The sequence below is a fragment of the Mixophyes fleayi genome, chromosome 4, assembly GCF_038048845.1.
Source record: "Mixophyes fleayi isolate aMixFle1 chromosome 4, aMixFle1.hap1, whole genome shotgun sequence".
NCBI lineage: Eukaryota > Metazoa > Chordata > Amphibia > Anura > Limnodynastidae > Mixophyes > Mixophyes fleayi.
Window position 1 is genome coordinate 279,948,260 of NC_134405.1, and position 13,329 is coordinate 279,961,588.

Here is a 13,329-nt window from a genome sequence, read left to right on the forward strand (position 1 = left end):
TGGGGTCGGCACTACACTTACTTCCTGGTGTGGCCGCGCCTCCCCTCCTCCCCTCTCTTCTATGAATGGCTCTGGAGATGTCACATGGGACGAGCACAATGTGTTAGGAGAGACTACACAGCGCGCCGCGGAGGGCACAAGGTAAGAGGGGGGGTTAGTTTGTGTGACAGGGGATCTATATGTGTGACAGGGGATCTATATAAGTGACAGGGGAGCTATTTGTGTGACAGGGGATCTATATAAGTGACAGGGGAGCTATATGTGTGACAGGGGATCTATATGTGTGATAGGGGAGCTATATGTGTGACAGGGGAGCTATATTTGTGACAGGGGATCTATATGTGTGACAGGGGATCTATATGAGTGACAGGGGATCTATATAAGTGACAGGGGAGCTATATGAGTGACAGTGGATCTATATGTGTGACAGGGGATCTATATGAGTGACAGGGGATCTATATGTGTGACAGGGGAGCTATATGTGTACAGGGGATCTATATGAGTGACATGGGATCTATATGTGTGACAGGGGAGCTATTTGTGTGACAGGGGAGCTATTTGTGTGACAGGGGATCTATATGAGTGACAGGGGATCTATATGTGTGACAGGGGAGCTATTTGTGTGACAGGGGAGCTATTTGTGTGACAGGGGATCTATATGAGTGACAGGGGATCTCTATGTGTGACAGGGGATCTATATGTGTGACAGGGGAGCTATTTGTGTGACAGGGGATCTATATGTGTGACAGGGGATCTATATGAGTGACAGGGGATCTCTATGTGTGACTGGGGATATATATGTGTGACAGGGGAGCTATTTGTGTGACAGGGGATCTATATGAGTGACAGGGGATCTATATGTGTGACAGGGGAGCTATTTGTGTGACAGGGGAGCTATTTGTGTGACAGGGGATCTATATGAGTGACAGGGGATCTATATGAGTAACAGGGGATCTATATGTGTGACAGGGGAGCTATTTGTGTGACAGGGGAGCTATTTGTGTGACAAGTATGTGTGTGTGGGCCGGCGTATGACCATAATGTGTGTGTGTGTGAGGGTCGGTGTATGACAATAATGTGTGTATGGGTAGCTCTTAATATAATATGGGAGGTAGGCTGTTAATCTAATAGGGAATTGCAGGTGGGGGCTAATTATTGGGTGCTATTCAATTTGTGAGGTGATGGTGGGGGCAATTTAATAGTGGGGCCTATCAATTTCAGATGGGGTGATTGCATTTTTAATTTAATGCTGCGGTGCTTTGGAGAGAGGGAAATAGTTTCATTTATTAAATGGGAATACTATTTAATGTCAGGGCTAGTTGGAGGGAAATAGATGTATTTATCAAATGTGAATACTAGTATTTTAATGTTGTGGCTGCAGTGAGGCCTAATTTTAAAACATGGATGCTATATTGATTTAAAACCAGGGCTAAATTTCAACTGCTCATTTTTTTCTCCAAATAGGGCATCCAACATTCCAGGATCCAGACAAGCAGCAACTGATCTAAAGACACCAGCAGCCACAAGTGGTGACCATGACAAGACAGGTAGGAGAGACCAGGACAGTCTGCCAACTGTTCTGAATTTGGTGGGTGACTGTCCCACTTAGTCAGGATTTGGTCTGACTACAAGGACAGTTGGGAGATATGTCCTGCTTCACACTGTACTGCTTGTTAAGGCAGAATTGCGTGCACCTAACAGTAGTGCACACTGTATTGCCTTTGTATTTGTCAAAAATTTGTCTAATAGCCAAATTAGATCATAGGAGCCCCCCTGACTTAAGTGCCCGGGCCCCCCAAGCCTTAATCCAGTTGGTCAGCAGGAGGATCTGTGCTCCGTCCCGGACAGGGCACAGCCTGCAGAGCAAGCCGAGGAGCTCTAAGTCTCACGAGATTTATTAATCTCATGAGACTAAGAGCTTCCCTGCTCACTCTACAGAAATGTCAGCAGCATCAGAAGCATAGATAAGTACAGTGGGCTGGGGGTGTCATAATGTATCTGGGGGGGTGGCGTAATGTGGATGGGGAGGGTCTGATAAATGTAATGTTTTATTATAATGTATGTATCAACGCACCATTTTGACCACGCCCCCAACATAATGTAGCTACGCCTTTGGCGGCACCGCCACTGCACTGCGGCACACATTTTTTTTTCCTGCTAATCAACAGAGGTGGGCCTGTGTGCTTTAAATGCCAGGGCTGATTTTTAGTCCCAGTCCGGCCCTGATTGTGCATTAGATGTAACAGTATTATTATAAAAAGAAAAGACAAAAAGAAGAGAAGAAAATAAATAATATAAAATCTCACACAATAAAAAAAAATGCAGCATATACAGTGTATTTGTTGAATATAGATTATCAAAATGCATTGTATGTACAGTACGCTCTAAAAACATCTACATTTATATATTTTATGTAAAACAATTCCCTAAAAAATTTATTTTTGTAAGCCAAACATATTTCTATTAGTGGTTATACTCTTTATAGTTGTTTTTTTATTTTATAATATAAGTTTATTTGTATGCGTTCTGATGTGACCTTAAACTGCACATATGCTTGTGTGTATATTATCTGCTAACATATACCAATTACCATTTAGGCAGAACGTACTTACACCCAGATTCAAATCAAAACACATCTTGAGATGCGCTTGGATTTGACTACGGTTAGAACTACGCTTATGTTCCGTGCTTCTTTTTAAACCGCAACTTGCGTGCAATTTGCATTCCGATTTGAATCTGAATTTGAACCACAGTGCAGTGGAGGTGCAATACACCTGCAAGGAGCTAGATGACATCTTTCCACATTTAGGGACACTTGAGTATCCTAAAGTCGCCAACACCTCTAAAGATAGTCCCCAGCCATCTCTGAATCTCACATGATTTTATTTCATATATTTTTATGTACATAACCTTATGTTTCAGGAGACAGTAAGGGCTACCTTATTATTATTATTATTATTACTATTATTATTGTTAATAATTTTGTAAAACAACACAGCGCTTCAGAATGAGAAAACAGTTGTTGAGACTGGAAATACTGAGAGAATGTATTGTATTTTGGTTAGTGAGAGAGACTGGAGCAGATGACAAAGTCAAAGGTGACACAAAGACAACAGGCTTTGGAAGACTGAGAACATTATGGTGTTGTTGATAGTGCAGAAGATTTCAGAGAATTGGGTGACTCTCGCAAGAGGGAACATGATAAGCTCTGTTACGGACATGTTGAGCATTAGGTAGAGTTGGGACATCCATGTGGAAATTGCAGAGAGATAGTAGAGTTGGGGGAGGTCAGGGAAAGAGAGGTAGCATATAAGTAAATAATGGATGTCAAATAAGCAAATTAGTTCACCTAGAGAAGAGATGTACAGTGAGAAAAGCATATGGCTGAAAACAGAGGGTTATTAACTGTAAAAAGCAGTAAAGCCGTCCAGGAGGCTGAGTATGAAGAAGTGCTCCTAGCTCTAATTGGATAATTGAGAACCCACAAAAAATTATATACTTTTTTAATTTATTAATCAGAATAATCCAGCACTAATTTTTTTAATCAGAAAAAGTATTTTAACCTTTGCTTTCAGTAACTGGCATAGCCCTCTTGAGCAGCAATGACTTTGATCAAACATTGACCTGTACTTGTTGATCAGTCCCGCACATTGGCTTGGTACAGAACTGCTTCAACTCAAGGATGTTGGTGGGCTTTCTTACACTAAGGGGTATATTTGTTAAATTGTGGGTTTGAAAAAGTGGAGATGTTGCCTCGAGCAACCAATCAGATTCTAGCATACATTTATTTACTGCATTCTACAAAATGTCAGCTAGGATCTGATTGGCTGCTATAGGCAACATCTCCACTTTTTCAAACCTGCAGTTTAGTAAATACGGGCCCGATACATCAAAGTTCCCAAACACGACAAGCCAAGCAATGCAAACCTCACGCCCACTGTGGGAGGGACCAACAGTTTGTTTACACACAACACAACATAAATGCCTGGGGCTTATTTTTACGACATAGCTCTCTACTCATTAATCACTGACAAATAACAATGATGTGCAACACTCTGGACGGTTGTTTTTCCTTTGCTACTAATTAACCTAATACACACTTGTAAAAAACACATTGCTCACGATCTGTGTTTAGGATTTCTTCGATTTCAAGTCGCCGTATAGTATGCAAAATGCATGCACATGGCTACATTAAAAACACATGAATAACGAATGTATTAAAATGTATGTGGTGTGAATACATCTTTGCCTTTTCAGCAAAATGAATGCATAGCATACTCTTCCATAAAGGATACACACAAGAGTGTATACAACCTCCACACAGAGGAAGGGTTTCTGTCTGGATTACAACTCAGGAATGACTGTATGCAAATGGGGATAGCTATCCGCTACCCCAACCTGAGACATGAAAATACACAGACAACACCAACAATACAGCATGCGTGCTACACAGACACCTCACACTTAATACTACTCTACATTATTCACACAAATTACTTACAAAATACCAATCTCACAGGTAGCTCACTGGTTAGCACTTTGGACTCACAACACAGCAGACATGAGTTCAAATACTGAGCATACCCATAACTAATGTGTGGACTGGAATCATTATCCTAACAAGAAATGGGACACAATGCTTTCTTTTTTTATTTTGCATTTGTTATACACGCTCAACCATATTGTAAAATATGCCCTCTGATTTATACTGTATTGAAAGTAAATATTTATTTGGAGGGAAAATCCAAGAAGCCTCACGGCCTATACTTCACATGCACAGTATTAGGTGCATGCTGACATTGAGTATTCTAAATGGACTAAGAGGGGGGGGGGGGGTTGTTGTAGGTGACAGCTTCCTTGGAGGTAAATGCAACATTGTCAGCAAATAGACTTTCATCTGGATCCATGGCGTACACGTTATGTCATGTACTCAGCTGTATCCAAACAGGCCGCTCTCCACACTCCAGTACCATGGTCCTTTGCCTCGCTTGCACTTCTGCCTTACACCACTGACGCCACTTCTGGGTACACTTTCGAGGCTCTCTTCAATGTGTCACTGGCTTTGCTCTGTTACTTGAATGTAACCTTGGACTATCACTACAATGACATATGTATTTGGGGGAATTGGTAACTAGCTAGAGCGTTTGACATTTTTGGATTTTATCTTGCACACAGGGCCTACAGATGCAATACCTCTTATAGGGGTGGCTTGTTCGTGGAGGGCACATGTTACTTTTGGATAACATGCAAGCAGCTAAAGAAATCCTTTTGTGCTATACAAATGATGTTATAAGCAAAACATCTTTCTTCATTACTCTTTTCGGACTATTATTTATACCCACATGTTGTGTGAGATGAATAAAGACACACACACCAAGGTTTGTTTTTTGATAAACGTATATATTTGTACAACGCAACAATGTTTATGAACTATTTACATCAGAAAAAAAAATACAAAAAATTTATCATTGAAATGACCCCCAGTACGCCAATTTGAAGCGAATGTTGGCTACAATGTTTGCCAAATGTAGGTGGAGGCCTTCCAGGTCGTCCGCTATTTCACCCATGTGGGCCATAAGTTCTGCTGCGGTGGGTGGTGGTGGAGCCCAATTGGCAGCTTCCTCAGTGGGTGCTGAAAGAAATCAGAAATTAAACATTACATACATGGATACATATTTCATCAAACAGACAGGATTTACTAGAGATGTTTACGGTTACATTACTTCCAAAAGTTATGCCTCTGGCCACAAAACCATTTGCACGCACATTATACATTGAGAAGGCTTTCGAATCAATGTACTAAATTCTGGTGAGCCACGGGGAGAGGGCCATGTACAGGGTTGTCTTATCCAGCATTATTGGCCCCAGGTCTATGCACTACATGGGCCACTACCTATACAATCACTCACAGGAATTCCAACGATTTTGGTGTATATTAGATTTTATAAACAAGTCATTAATATACTGACGAGTTGACCAGGCTAGCGGCTACATTTTTTTGCCCAATGCCCTGCGTGCCCATGTGTAAAGATGGCTATGGCTGTGGTTTGAGTGTTTAATGCGCCTAAAATGTATAGGCAGATATTATAAGTGTTCAACCTGTGGCATTTAAGGCACCATTTAATCAACATATGTCACAGCAGGGATTATGTACAAGTATAATGCACATGTCAATCTTATATAACTATGTCCATCACTTATCGCAAATACTTACAATCTTCCAACTCCACTGCCTCTTGGCTGCCCGATGTGGAGTCCGCAAAATCCTGGGGCTCCCGGTCAGCCTGCTCCTCGTCCTCCTCCACCGCTGCTGCCACTGGACCGGCACTGCCACTGCCTCCTCCTCCTCCTGCTCCTCCACTGCCACTGGCACCGGCACTGGCACCGCCTCCTCCTCCTCCTGCTCCTCCACTGCCATTGCCACTGGCACCGCCTCCTCCTCCTCCTCCTCCACTGCCACTGGCACCGCCTCCTCCTCCTCCACTGCCACTGCCACTGGCACCACCTCCTCCTCCTCCTCCGACACTGCCACTGCCACTGGCACCGCATCCTCCTCCTCCTCCGATGACAGTGGCACTGCCACCGCCACTGGCTGCTGCTCCTCCTCCTCAGCTGCCTGCGCCTCGACGAATGCCCTGCGGCGTTGGCGGCGTTCCCAGCGTGCCCGGTCTGTTTGAAAAAAGGAAATATAAACAAAAGAACATGTTAACACAATCACCATTTGAAAAAAATTATAGTATTTCGACAATCATCATCATCATCATCAGTTATTTATATAGCGCCAACATATTCCGTAGCGCTTTACAATTGGGGACAAACGTAATAAACTAATAAACAAACTGGGTAAAACAGACAAAGAGGTGAGAAGGCCCTGCTCGCAAGCTTACAATCTATGGGACAATGGGAGATTGACACATGAGGTTAAGTATACATTTTGCATCTTGGCCCAGCCAGACTGCAAAGGTAGGGTGACTCATAAGCTAAATGATCCTGTCACACAATAATGTTGGTCCGGGGGTAGTTGTCTTGTGTGAAATTGTGTAACAGGCTAAAGGTAGTGAGGTTAAGATGGTGGTTGAGGAATATTATACGCTTGTCTGAATAGGTAGGTTTTCAGAGAACGCTTGAAAGTTTGTAGAACAGAGGAGAGTCTTATTGTGCGAGGGAGAGAGTTCCATAGAGTGGGTGCAGCCCGAAAAAAGTCCTGTAACCGGGAATGGGAGGATGTAATGAGGGTGGATGAGAGACGCAGATCTTTTGCAGAACGGAGTTGCCGAGTTGGGAGATATTTTGAGACAAGAGAGGAGATGTATGTTGGTGCAGCCTTGTTGATGGCCTTGTAGGTTAGTAAAAGTATTTTATATTGGATTCGGTAGAAGACAGGCAGCCAGTGTAGAGACATACAGAGTGATTCAACAGAGGAATAGCTATTTGCAAGAAAAATCAGTCTTGCCGAAGCATGCAAAATAGATTTTAGGGGTTTGAGTCTGTTTTTGGGAAGACCAGTAAGGAGGGAATTGCAATAGTCAATGCGGGAGATGATTAGTGCACGAATTAAGGTTTTAGCAGTGTCTTGTGTGAGATATGTGCGGATTCTGGAAATGTTCTTTAGATGTATGTAACATGATTTAGATATAGAGTCAATGTGGGGAACAAAGGATAGGCGTGAATCAAGGATTACACCTAGGCAGCGAGCTTGTGGGGTGGGATTTATGGTCATGTTATCAACAGAGATAGAAATGTCAGGTATGCTCTTGTTGGCGGGTGGGAATATTATTAACTCTGTTTTAGAAAGATTAAGTTTGAGTTGACGAGAGGACATCCAAGATGAAATGGCAGAAAGACAGTCAGTTACACGGGACAACACAGATGTCGAGATATCAGGAGAGGATAGATAGATTTGGGTATCATCCGCATAGAGATGATACTGAAAGCCAAAGGAACTTATTAGATTTCCAAGAGAAGCGGTATAGATAGAGAACAGCAGAGGACCTAGCACCGAGCCTTGTGGTACTCCAACTGATAGGGGAAGCGGAGCAGATGTGGCTCCAGAGAAATTAACAGTGAAAGAGCGATTAGAGAGGTAAGATGAGAACCAGGATAGAACTGTGTCTTGAAGACCTAGGGATTGCAGCGTTTGTATGAGAAGAGAGTGGTCAACTGTGTCAAATGCAGCCGAGAGATCAAGGAGAATTAGGAGAGAGTAATGGCGTTCAGTCTTAGCAGTGATCAGATCATTAACAACCTTGGTCAGCGCAGTCTCTGTGGAGTGTTGAGAACGAAAGCCTGACTGAAGAGGATCCAACAGGTTGTTTGCGGAAAGAAAGCGTGTGAGGCGAGTGTAGGCAAGTCTCTCTAGAAGCTTGGAGGGGCAAGGGAGCTGAGAGATGGGACGGTAATTTGAGAGAGAGTTTGGGTCGGAGTTTTGTTTTTTTAGAATAGGAGTAATCACTGCATGCTTGTATAGTGATGGAAAGATGCCAGTAGAGAGTGAGAGATTACAGATTTGAGTTAGAGGTGAAATGAGCACAGAAGACAGGGATCTACCAATTTGCGAGGGAATAGGATCAAGAGGACAGGAGGTAGAGTAGGAAGATAAGAAGAGCTTAGAAATTTCCTCTTCATTTGTGGGGTCAAATGAAGAGAGGGTGTCAGAGGGTAGTGGGAAGGAAATGAGCTGATGGCTTGTTGAGGAAGAGGATACCATTTCTAGTCTGATCTTATCAATCTTGTCCTTGAAGTAGGTAGCAAGATCCTGAGCACTGATAGTAGATGGAGGGTTCGGGGTGGGAGGATTGAGAAGATGATTAAATGTATTGAAAAGGCGTTTGGGGTTAGAAGCCTGAGCATAGATAAGAGATTGAAAGTATGTTTGTTTTGCAGTGTCCAGAGCATTTCGATAGGAGTGGTAGACAGAAGTATATGTGAAGAAGTCATTAGAGCTTCGAGATTTACGCCAGTGACGTTCTGCTTTACGGGACAGTTTTTGAAGATTTCGTGTTGCTTTGGTGTGCCACGGTTGACATCGAAGTCGACGTGTAGTATGAAGTGTCGCTGGAGCCACTTGATCAAGGGCCGTTGCTAAGGTTAGGTGAAAATGAGGTACTGCCATCTCAGGGGATGAGAATGTAGAGATAGGGGAGAGAAGGTGTTGGAGAGAGGTGGAAAACTGTTGAAGATTAATAGAATTCAGATTTCTACGAGTATGAGGAGGCTTGGTTGAGTTAGACAGTAGAGAGGTTAGAGCAGTGGGGGTGAGAGTGTAGCTGATAAGGTGATGATCCGAGAGGGGGAAGGGTGTATTAATAAAGTTAGAAACTGAGCATAGTCTAGAGAAAACAAGATCAAGGCAGTGGCCATCCTTATGAGTAGATGATTCAATCCACTGGGAGAGGTCAAGTGAGGATGTTAGAGAGAGTAGTTTGGAAGCAGCTTTGGAAGGTGGGTTATCAATGGGGATGTTGAAGTCACCCATGATGATGGTGGGGATGTCTGAAGATAAGAAGTGAGGGAGCCATGCAGAGAAATCCTCAATAAATTGTTGGTGTGCTCCAGGGGGACGATAGATCACCGCAACACGTAGGGAGAATGGATTAAAAATGCGAATAGCATGTACTTCAAAAGATGTGAACGTGAGTGATGGGACATTTGGTAGAACTGTGTATGTGCACTGTGGGGAGAGAAGTAGTCCAACCCCACCTCCTTGTCTGCCTTCAGGTCTGGAGGTGTGGGTGAGATGGAGGCCACCATGTGAAAGTGCTGCAGGTGAGGCAGTGTCTGATTGCATGAGCCATGTTTCTGTTATTGCCAGAAGGTTGAGGTTTTTTGAGAGGAAGAGATCATGAACGGAGGTAAGTTTGTTACAAACAGATCGTGCATTCCAAAGGGCACATTTAAAGGACTTGGGAAGAGAGGGTAGACAGGTGATGTGTTTGAGGTTTGCTATAGAACGGTAGTGTTCTGATGCATGTGTGTGTGAGGAGTGTGGGGGACCTGGATTAGGTGATATATCACCAGCTAATAGAAGCAGAGTGAGCGAAAGATAGGCAAGGGGATTGTAAGATGTGTGGCCTTTTATTTTCTGGCGACAGGTGGAGGCTGTACTTGTTAGAGATAATAAATAGGACAACAGTTCATGGGTGTTAAATAGAGGTGAGTGGAGTAATGCAGGTGCAATATGAACAAATTTGTGTGTTGGTGGAGGGGTGAAAGATGACACAGTCCTAAAGATCATGCCATGAAATGAGACTAAGAAAAGCAATTTGTGAAACATTGTGAAAAAAGGGGTAAAAGCAAAAAGCAAGGATATTTTAAGAATTACCTCTTAGCAGTATTCCATATAAATAGACAAGTAGTGCAGAAATAGGCTGTGGCAGATGTTGCTTATTGCTGGGAGTTAAAGCAAGTCAAATGTAGTCCAATGTTTGTCCAACTGTGTTGTCTAACTGTGCATTTTCGTCCACTTTGTGAGAAAATCCCACTTAGTGCAGAAATCACACACGTCTAACCCCACATACGTCTCCCCATAGAATGATCATACATATTTAATCAACTTTACATTGTCAGCAGGCATAAATATTTGCTACTAACAATGCAAGGAGGTAAACATGATGAACACAAAGCATTTCACATGACTTGTCATCCCAGCACAGTGGTCTAGTGGTTAGCACGTCTGCCTCACAGCACTGGGGTCAGGAGTTCAACTCCCTGATGATAGTTTCATATGTGTGGAGTTTGGAGGCTTGCTCCATATTTGCATGTGTTGTCTACCACACTCCCCAAACATACTACTGGCCGCCTAATTAGGTTTTGTTCACATTTGCCCGTAGTATGTTTTTTTTCATGTAGGTGCTTTTAAGTCAGCAAACTCCCTTGGCCCTGGTCAATTAGTCAATTAGTTCTCTCTTTACAGGACCACCGAATTAGTGGATAGAGGTCAAAATCTTTAAATGTTGAGTATACTTTGGAAATCACCCTTTGTTGGGAGCTCCTTACAGTCTAAAAGAGTCTAAATAGGCAGTTAAGTAATGATTGATTAGCTATATCTAGCACACTATCTAATCTGTTTGCATCTTATGGGAGCTTGCAAAAATCAGTCTAAACACTAAGGTGTTTTGTCTTTGAAATCTTGACCCAATAATGACATCTTCCACTCCAAAATGTTTTTAAGGTTAGACTAGCAAGTTACAGCACTCGGGTCAAGACTTAGAATGCCTGATTTCCTAAACCACACTTATTGGTAAAAATTGTCACACAAAAACATTTAGGGCAGTAAATGGATAGCACACAAATTTAGGACACAGGAGCCAAAGCTTATTGGGTGCACTGGAAGGGGCATGACCTTTATAGTGTGCTTGCACATTGTTATGTAGGCCATGTCAGGTGTTTAGGGTGAACATATTTACAAACATAGGGCCTGATTCATGAAGGATCCTTAACTTGAGAAACTTCTTATTTCAGTCTCCTGGACAAAACCATGTTACAATGCAAGGGGTGCAAATTAGTAATCTGTTTTGAGCATAAATTAAATACTGACTGTTTTTTCATGTAGCACACAAATATCAACTTTAAACTTCCGTGTACAAATAATCTATCAAGTATCTGTGTGCTAAATGAAAAAACAGTCAGTATTTAACTTATGTGCAAAACAGAACACTAATTTGCACCCCTTGCATTGTAACATGATTTTGTCCAGGAGACTGAAATAAGAAGTTTCTCAAGTTAAGGATCCTTCATGAATCAGGGCCATAGAGCAAATATATATATATGTTGACTTTTTTTTTGCGATTAGTAGAGAACTCACTTATTCTGATCTCCCTACGGAGCTCCTCCAGAAGCTGGGGCTGGCGGCGCCGGAGATCGCTCCACCGCCGTTGTAGCTGAACGGTGCTCCGCCGAATGTTATATCGGAGGCGGAGGTGTCTGCGGACCCTTTGATAGGCCTGCACCTTCACCTCGTTGGACACATACCTTCCAGAGGGTACATTGTCCATACCCTCTGCAAGAACTCTCAACTCACGCCTGGTGAAAATTGCAGCCCTCATTTTGGTATAATGTCTATAACACAAAATGGGGGCCTCTGCGTTCCGATTGGTTCGCTGAGCACGTATGGGCGTGCTCACGTCACACGCGGAGCTTTCACACACCTCTGTTGTGACTCTGATTGTCTCTCCCACCAAGAACATGGCGGGCGCCTGCACTGAGACGAGTACAGTATGCTCCGCAATTAGGAAGAAGAGTGTACACCTGGTTTATTAATTCAACACTCCATTTAAACCCACCTGTGCTTTGGTCTAGTGCCTGTTCATTCGCTTTTTAGCCTGGATAGAGCACAATCAAGATTTCATTACATTTGGATGATTGGTCTAAGAAGCCAACAACAAACAGTAAGTACCAAACTAAATCAGAGATTGTAAGATTTTAGTATTTTTTGTGTTCTCCTAATGTAGCAAACTGTTTGCTCTGCAATAAAGTTTTCAGCCTACAGTATGCTAAGTTCTTTTGAACCTTATCCATAATCAAATTAGGAGGTTAGTTTTGTTTACCACATTACCTTTCCTTGCTTATAAAAATTAATTTGGTTTTTTTATTGCAGGCCATACCACGCATTACCCAGTTGACTATCAAAATATTTTTTGTCTTTTGTGCCAAACTTTGGAGATTTTGGAGACAAGTAAGTATAATAATTTATCTGAAATTTCTGGAAAGTGCAAAAATATTTTTATCTCCTAATGTAGCAAACTGTTTGCTCTGCAATATGTGTGGCCGGAATGTAAAAAAAAACTGGTAAGCAAAGGGCCCCTGGCCTCACATTTAACATGTAAAGTTTTCAATAGTAGCCTACAGTATGCTAAGTTCTTTTGAAACTTATCCATGTTCAACGGCATAATAACTAGCTCATTGCATTGATGGACACATGGGTCCAAATGTATACACTTATTTTGCCCACATACCTCCACAATTGCATTTGGAGTACACACTTAAGTGTGTTGCTGGCTGATTTGTAACCAAATATTAATAATAATTACACAATATAGGGTTTGCAACTGAGTGATATCCTTAATTTTGGTGTGTTGCTAACCTGTAAACCAATTTTATGGTTTGAAAAGTGAAGAGTAGTAGTAGTAGTAGGAGAATGTTGCTATAGTATTTGACTAATATGTCAGTCAAAATGCAGTGGTCAAACTAAATGGCCGTTAAATAGACAAACCACAATGTTTATTATAATAAGGGGCATGTGTTTTAGACCTAGTTAGAAGTTTGTGAAATTGTACCTTATGTAGGGGGTGAATGTGCTTAGATTCTGTATCACCACCTGACTGTGTGCAT

The 13,329-nt window shown here is 42.3% G+C and overlaps 1 long non-coding RNA gene across 1 annotated transcript; it reads right to left on the minus strand.

The window, feature by feature from the left end:
- Positions 1–5,379: 5,379 nt before the first annotated feature.
- LOC142150146 (uncharacterized) lies at positions 5,380–6,313 on the minus strand. Its single transcript, XR_012691044.1, has 2 exons — positions 6,215–6,313; positions 5,380–5,632 (listed from the first exon to the last, which is right to left on the minus strand). It is a non-coding gene; the product is annotated as an uncharacterized LOC142150146 (long non-coding RNA).
- Positions 6,314–13,329: the final 7,016 nt, after the last annotated feature.